Source organism: Larus michahellis, chromosome 14, assembly GCF_964199755.1.
Source record: "Larus michahellis chromosome 14, bLarMic1.1, whole genome shotgun sequence".
In the NCBI taxonomy this organism is placed as follows: domain Eukaryota; kingdom Metazoa; phylum Chordata; class Aves; order Charadriiformes; family Laridae; genus Larus; species Larus michahellis.
In genome coordinates, this window is record NC_133909.1 from 8987878 (window position 1) to 8996237 (window position 8360).

The 8360-nt window shown below is 42.5% G+C and overlaps 1 pseudogene; it reads left to right on the plus strand.

Annotated features, from left to right (window-relative positions):
- The first annotated feature begins 5951 nt into the window (after positions 1 to 5951).
- LOC141751198 (kinesin-like protein KIF2A) lies at positions 5952 to 7657 on the plus strand (annotated as a pseudogene).
- Positions 7658 to 8360: the final 703 nt, after the last annotated feature.

Here is an 8360-nt window from a genome sequence, read left to right on the forward strand (position 1 = left end):
AGGTAGAAAGACTTAGAAATATGGGGGTGCCAGAGTTTGCCGTTGATTGCTTGGTTCCTAATTGCAAAGCGAGTGGTTCAGAATTGTAGATCCTGGTAACCAAAAAACCCAGCTATGGCTGCATGGGTCTAAAGTAGGATCAGATTTTAATTAACATTTGTTAAGTCCTTTGAAACGTTAAGGCTTAAAACAATTATATGATTGCACAGCACCATATTTTTTTTTAATGAAAGTCTTGTAAAGGGGATCTTGGAGCATTTAAGAACAAGTCTGTTTACACATTCGGCCAGATGAGGATAGTCAGAAAGATTCAGTAATTAGAAAGAGTTTGTTACTAAAAGCTTCTCCATGTATTAAACATTAACAGAATGTTTCTAACTATGAAATGAATTAGACCTTGCTAAACCGTTGTGTGAATTAGCAGTATTCACTCTCTGATTTTCAGATTAGTTACATTAATTTTAAATACTGCTTTCTGCCAGGAAGCGACTAGTAAATACATAATAATAAAAATTGATTGTGCCTCATTGAAATATTGAGAAAAGAATATACTGCTTTTTTTCTTTTTGGTAACTCATTGTAATTCTCAACTTTCATTGAGTTTGCTGGAATTTACCCTCTTTTATAATGACACCAAGAATTATTTTGCTTTGTTTTTTATTACTTCATAAAATGAAGGAGTTGTTTCCATCGCATAGAGAAGCACAGTTTAGCTCTAATAGAAATCTATGGAGCTGGCAATGGTCCCACTTCTCTCCACAACATTGTGCGAGTCCTCTAGGCCCCTCAGTATGGTAAACCCCATCTGTGCTTCCCTACTTACAGCACAGCAGTTGTTTCCCTACCAAGGCTTGTGGTTTGTTTTGGGTTTTTTGTGGGGGGTGGTTGGGGTTTTTTTGCTACAAATTGTGATCAGGATCTTGGTCTTTCAAGGAGTTTGTGTGTGGGCAGATCTGTGCATCCATACAGCTCCCATGAAGCGTGAAATACAAACTGTTATTTGCTTCATCACGTTTCATCTGAATGCTGTGTTTTTTGGCAGAAAGGACTGGTTGTCTGTATTAATGTTGCAGGTTGCAACCACAGCTTTTTGCACGTAGGGCGAGCTGATAGCTTGGTAGCGATGGAAAAGCAACAGAAGAAATGTGGGATTTTTTTTTATTTTTTTTTTTACATCCTGTGATAGTAAAAGCATCTTCTTTTAACAGACTGTGCATTGTACCTTCGCTGCTGCACATTGTATTTATTCTCTGATGACTCATAGCAAGATTGCAAATCCTTTACTTCCTCAATATAGTAGTATTTTTAGAAGTACAAACAAAAAATCTCATGTATGTTTGCGAATTATTTGAAACGTTTTTTTGAATAAGTTACAAGGTTTAAAGCTATTGCACGGTATGTGTTAGAGTTTGTTTCAGGGTTTCTTTGTAGATAAACAAAAGCTTTAAAGACTCTGGAAAAAGACCAGTACCCTCCGCTCTCTGGAGACACTGTCCTCTCCCTTTCCTTTCCTCTCCACTCTATAGTTGCTGTCTATAGCCCCAGCAGAAAACTCACTGAAAAAAATTGTCTTTTCCTGGAAATATTTACATGCGATTCAGGACAACAGAGTCCCAATTTTAACATAAGGTCTTTAGATGCCTCCTTAACGCTGGTCAGTAAGTAACCATCCCTAAAAATACCTGTGGACATGAAACTTAATTAGACCCTAGCATCTGGGTCTGCAGCAAAATTTCCTTTTGACAGTTCTTCAATTCTAGTCCGACATAAACGTTTTGATACGTTACAGAATAACAACCTCCTACCAGGAAAACAACTCAGCCTTTTCTGTCCAGATACGTGCTTCCCTCCTGCAGGACACTGCAGGGAAGTTGGAGCACTGAGGCTGTAATTTCATGTTCATTTACTACTTGGGATCTGAAAAACAGATGAAATCAACATCAAAACATTATCTTCCTTTGGGTCCAGATTTAAGACGATGCTCGGCTGGGAGAAGTGGAAGGGGGCTTTGGTCTCTACGTGCGTTTGGGTTGGCACAGGAAACTGCTGTGCTATCCCAGGGCGGCGGTGGGAGCAGGCGGTTCCCCTTCGCTGAGATTAGAGCTGTGGCTGTGACATTCCACATTTGTCAAGGGCTTAAGCACCTCTCTAAGGTAACACGCATGCAAGCACCCTTGTACTTTATCAAGAGGATTTTATACTCCTTTTTTAAATTGCTGGTTAATTGATCATAGTGCTGGTTTAATCTCTCATTTTCTCCATCTGTGTTGGATGATAAAAGCTGCTTGTAAATGCGTAGCCATCAAAACCATTAATATTTGTCAGAGTTTAAAACATGTACTCTCCAGCCAAGTACTGTCTTTTCTGTTTTTTAAAGGCATATTCTTTATAAATGAGGCACTAGCATAAATTTTAGTTCTCTTGTGTACAAAATCACACATGATTACTTCAGCAATTAGATGCCAACACGAAGAGCTCCTGGGAGGGAGTTATGGTGCAATACTTCACAAGATGGTGCTGTTAGAGCAAGGTTGAAGGCTGAGACCTGTTAAATGCAGCAGGTGTGAATTATGGAACTATAATTCGGAGGCTTGGGTGTCTTACTAGAATTATAAAATAGCCCTATGCAAATATTTTTTAAAGATGCAAGGGGAAATAATCAGACATAACTGGGGCCGCACCTCAACTACGAATCCTAAAGTCTTAAACAGCAACAAGGTATTACATCAGAAAAGAAAAGGAAGAAAAACATGGGTTATTTTAAATTGACTAAAATAATCAAAGATGAGCGCATTTTAAATGTTTACTTCTAGTTGCTTTGTCAGTTAGCCACTGTATTTGCCTGTCACAGCCTCTGCAGAACTCCCCTGTTCAGTTTTCTCCTGGTGCCATCTCTTCCCAGTGCAGAAGCAGCAGAAATCCCTATAAAAACGGCGGTTTGATCGTCCATGTTCTAGGAGCTTTCTCACAAGGATTAATCCATTATATAAATGACTGAAGCAGATGCACAGTATTGCCATTTTGAAAGGTATGCTCTAGTTTTGAGTACCTGGCTTTAATACTGACTGTGACGAATTTCTACCTGTACCTGAAGCAGAACTCACTGAGATCTGCAATTATCCGTAGCCTCCAAAAATCAAGCTGCTCCATTTCCCCATTAACGTGTTAAATCTGTGGGCTAATGACAGGTCAGCCATTATCATTACATATATGACCTGAAAATCGAAGCCGACGATCTAAAACCAAATATGACGATAGAACCAAGCACATTCTCATAGTTACGAAAATACTTGAATTTCAACAGATGGGCTCTCGGTAAAGAGTAGTTAGCGGTTTGTTTAAGAAAGGACAGTTGCTGGGTGCCTACTGTGAAAGAGGGGCTGGGATGTGGGCTGAGCTCACAAAGAACTAAATCAGCTTCGGGTTGCGCGGCTGTGCCAGGCAGGCAGAGAAGCCTGGTGCGATCTAATGAGCTCAACAGCTGCTAGGTGTCAGTCTGCAACAATGCTGTAAAAAAGCTGATTTGATGTTTTGTCTCATGGGAGATTCATGTTTAAAACACGTATTTGGATATTTATGTTATTCAGAATGCTTCTCTTAAAAAGGTAAAAAACTTGTGCCTGATCAATAGCATAATTTCTGAGTTTATTTTTTGGCAAGTTATACCATTGGCAGTTTGCAGTTTTTGTAAATAAACCAATATGTAACAATTTTATGTTTTTGTTCACTTAGTATATGGTCCAACCATGAGAAATACTGGCATCTTTGACTCATTTTTGGATCATAGGGTTTGAAGTGTGGTTTTCTTATTTGCTAAGTATTTTATCGTAGATCCGAAATGATCCTTGCCCCACACGGAGTTTATTTACCTTTTCTATACAGGGAATGTACAACTGACAGTATTTGAAAGTCCCAAGTCCCCTATTTTTCTTCAGTATTTATTTGGGCTGAAAATTGTGGTCTAAGAGCATTGGAAAATGAATCTCAATCTAACTGAGGTTCAGTGGCAACTCTTAATCAGTTAGGCTCCTTTAAAAAGCCATCTTTCTCTGAGCACTGCTGTAATAAGCCTAGTAACGCTCCCCAAATTAGATTTCTGTTACGGTTATTTGGGGCTATTTCTATACTTTTACAAAATTGAGTCATCTTTTCTTACAACGATATCACTAATTAAAACCAAGATGAGCAACTGCTTACACAGCTTGGTGGGTATGGCTGCAGAGTTACTCCAGCACATGTTACAGCATATGTATCCTCTAGAACATCAGATGAATAAAAGTTGTTAAGCTATCCAAGTGCAAATGTCAAATTTCTCAAGCAAAAGCTTGACTGAACTCTGATGCCCATCTGAGATTCTAAAAAGGTCTCCAAACATTAAACAGAAAAGGCAGTTTGCCACAAGGATTGATTTCATTATATCCCTCTGGCCCATTCACGGGACACTGCTGCAGCCTGCTACTCCGGGGTGCTTTGACCTCTGCATCTGACAAAAGAATTTGAGCAAGGACTCATACTAAGAGAGACAATGTTGCCATGGAAAGCTGAACATGCCTTTAAAATCACAGCTTTACTCTACCCTATGTCCCTGGTGCTCTGTATTTCTTCAAGCTTATCTAACAGCGTACACGGCAGGCTTTTATCTCCAAAATCTTGCCAACAAGTTGCTGCCGTTTTACTCTCTGCATCCTTCTTCAGGCCAGTGTTTTCAGGTGGAGACCCAAGAACTAGATCTGTCTATAACAGTGGCATAATTTCCCCATATAAACAAGTTTTGAATTCCATTTAAAGCGTGTTCAAAGGGATGAGGATTTAGTCAAGCACAAGTAGCCAAAAGCGACAGTAGTCATGGTGCCTACATCTCCAGACAAAAAAAGTGAATGTTAATTGCTCTCCTTCATGAAATTATAACACATTTTAATTGGTGTTTTGGCTCCAGAGGAGGGCTGGTAAATAAGGGCATCTAGGATTCTCCTTATTGTTAAGTTTCGGTGATCTCAGACTGCCTGAATTCATCATTTTAAGTTACCAGCCAAAAGACAAGAACAACTGGAGATAATTAAGTATCTTCTAAAATAAACCTTCTGAATTGGTTTTATTTACTTCCAGCTTATGTGAGTTTACCACTATTTCTGCAAGCATTCTTCTGAGGGCTATTATGGCATTTGACTATTTCGTAAGTAACAGTCCTCGTCACGTGCCAAAATGAACCAAAAATCTTATGTAAGCCGAGATGTTAAAGGATTTTCCTATAGCCAGAACTTCGAAATACTCTACTCAGGAATACAGATAACTGAAGAGCATTACAGAAATGGATTAAAAATATCATCAGCAGTTCCAGTTATCAAAATGATATCAAATTCTCCCTTGTGGATGCAGATGTACCCACTACATTCACACTGCAACTCTATTTTTCACTCATTTTCTATTCAGCCCATTTTTTCTCAAGCAAGATTTCAAGGCATGCAAAGCCTTTTAAAAGAATTCAAAATTTATGTTCAAGGTAATTGAAAACAACGTGTTGTTTTCTGTATTTTTGTTTGGTCACTGCAGGACGAAAAGGCCCTCTTGAGTCTCTGGGCTTGTGTCACTGCTATAAATTCTTGTGTCACCGGCATTAGCTTAACACAACGTGACTGATCTAATTAGACACGATGTGTCACAGCAGCTGCACGCCAGCCTGGAAACTCAAATAGGCCTTTTCAGGTGATGGCAGCTTTATATGTTCCTTCCACCCATAGCAGCTGATTAAAAACACATATATTTTCAACCTTGAAGCTGAGTCCCTTCCACAGCCGCCCAGGGGGACCGCCTGGGCGATTATGACATGGTGCCGGGCACAGGCAGCGCTGAGCCCATGGGACCTGCTGCGGCCAGGGGCAAGCTCCAGCCCTGCCAGCCCCAGCCAGGGGGGCACCTCCACCCCACAGCTGTGGCCAGGGCACAGGGACAGCATGGCTGGGGAGTTTGGGCACATCCAGTCGGGCACCTATGTGGAGATCAAGTGCAGCAATGGGCATGTCCACCCAGCACTGGTGACAGAGCTCCATGAAAGCACTTCCAGCATCACTGTGGAGTGACTCAAGAAAGGGTCCAACATCAACAAGCGGGTAGATCTCTGCCTCGCCTTTGCCTTCAACCCTCACCTGGCCCCAAGGAGCAAATCCACAACCAGCATCAAGGCCTCACTGTTAGCAAAAGGGGACCAGAGCCTGGTGAGTGAATGACTGTCACAGCCCATCAAAGCGAAGAAGTCATCTGGGGACAGCAGGGGCCCTGTGACTGCCCAGCCTGGCTCCAGGGGCTGCAGACCCAGGTGGACATCACCACGTGTGCAGCAGACGGAAGGGCTGTGAGAACAGCGGGAAAACCAGCAGCTGGAGATGCAGGAGCAGCAAGTCCAGCAGGCCACTGCTTCACTCCACCCTAGGACTGATGTGACGGCCATGATCCAGAAGTGCCGCAGCCACCCGGACTCTGAGGTACTGTGGGACACCACACTATGCACAGCCCCAGCGCATCTGTGTGTGAGTCTATGGACCTTCTTTGAGATTTATGGGAGCAAAGTATTTGACCTCCTGAACTGGAAGAAGCAGCTGAGAGTGCTGGAAGATGGTAAACAGCAGATCCAAGTGGCGGAGCTCTGGGAGGAAGAAGTCGCCAGTGTGGAAGATGTCATCAAGCTAACTGAAATGGGCAGCAAGTGTTGCACATCATCAAGACCTCTGCCAACACTCACTCCTCCCGAAGATATGCCATCTTTCAGACCATACTCAAGAAGAGAGAGAGGGTATTTGTATGCCAAGTTTTTCCTGATTGATTTGGCTGGGAAGAAGCGAGGAGCTGACATCTCCACTGCAGACAGGCAAACAAGACTGGAGTGGTCTGATGTTAATAAAAGCCTCTTGGCACTCAAGGAGTGTATCAGGGCACTGGGGCATAACAGAGTCCACACCCCGTTCAGGGCTAGCAAACTCACACAGGTCCCGAGGGACTCATTTATAGTGGAAAACTCATGTATTGATTGTCACTATCTCTCCTGGAATGAGATCCTGCAAGCGCACCCTTAGCACCCTATGGTATGCCAACCGTGTGAAGGAGCTGGCGATGAATTTAAATTCCCTTGGACAACCCTATCAGGAGATGTTCAGGTTCCCACATCAGCTGAAAGATGTGAAAAAACCCAGACTGTTCAGAAGTGTGCCAGGACAGCTGAGTTACAGCTGCTTGGGGTTCAGGCAGACAAGGAAGTCTCCCCCGGGTTATTTACTTTCAGTGCTGGGGGAAAACACAGAAGAAGAGAAAAGAGGTGGATGAGAAAACACTTACGGAGGAGCACTGGGAATCTCTGTGGTCATTGAAAGTATTCTTAGAAGTGTCTGGGGAAATAGACTACAATGTAGGTTTTTACGCTGCACGGTTTGAATAAGTTCTGGGTCAAACAACTGGAATCCTGACTGAGATCCAAGAAAATGTCAGATTATTCTGGTCAGCTCTTTGCAAGGAAGAACCAGGGCAGCAACCAGAGCTGCATGAAGACATCTCGTACGCTGTAAGCTGTGCTGGAGACCCCTGGACCCTGAAACTGCTGCAAAATGAGAGCTGTTATGATGCCACTGCATCAACTGCCCAACAAATTGAATGCTTAAAAAATATTTAACAGTGTCTGCAGGGATATTCTGGTTGGGTTTTTTTTTCTTGAAAATAGTGGTATTTTTCACTGTAGAAAGTAAAATTGTGCAGTTGTGAGGACCTAACCTGTAGGAAAAGGCTAGCATTTACAGAAAACGTATCTCACCTCATATGGGCAGGTTTCCTCCTCATGCCTGTAATATATTTATATATATACACACATATATATGTACCTCCTTACACGGGGCCTGCTCCAGGCTTGTGTCAAACCACACCAAAATGAAAGTCGCGTTCCCAGGGTAAGAGGCATTTTGAGCGATTTAAAAAGGCGTTAGAGTGCAGAGCACTGTCATTTCTGAGCATGATACATTTGGGAAATGAGGGTTATTTTGTTGTGGCATAAGCAGTGGCTTTTTTATAGCCTCAGCTACCTTTTTTCCCTCTCTCCCTCTCTATCATTCTTTCTTAACTATGTTCTCATGAGACATTAAAAGAAAAAGATGCTAGAACCTGCCTTCATAAAAATCAGACTAAAGATCATGGCAATTGCCTGACCAGTGGGGAGACGATATGCCTGCAAGGTTTGCAGAGGGAAGCAGGGGAGTCAGCGCCCTGCATCAGAGGCCTGATGAGAAGAGATTTGCCAGATCAAAGGGTCAGAAAAGCTGCATCCACCAAAGCGCCATCTGATAGTGCGTATCAGTGCGATAGTGGCACACAGGGAGCCGCAG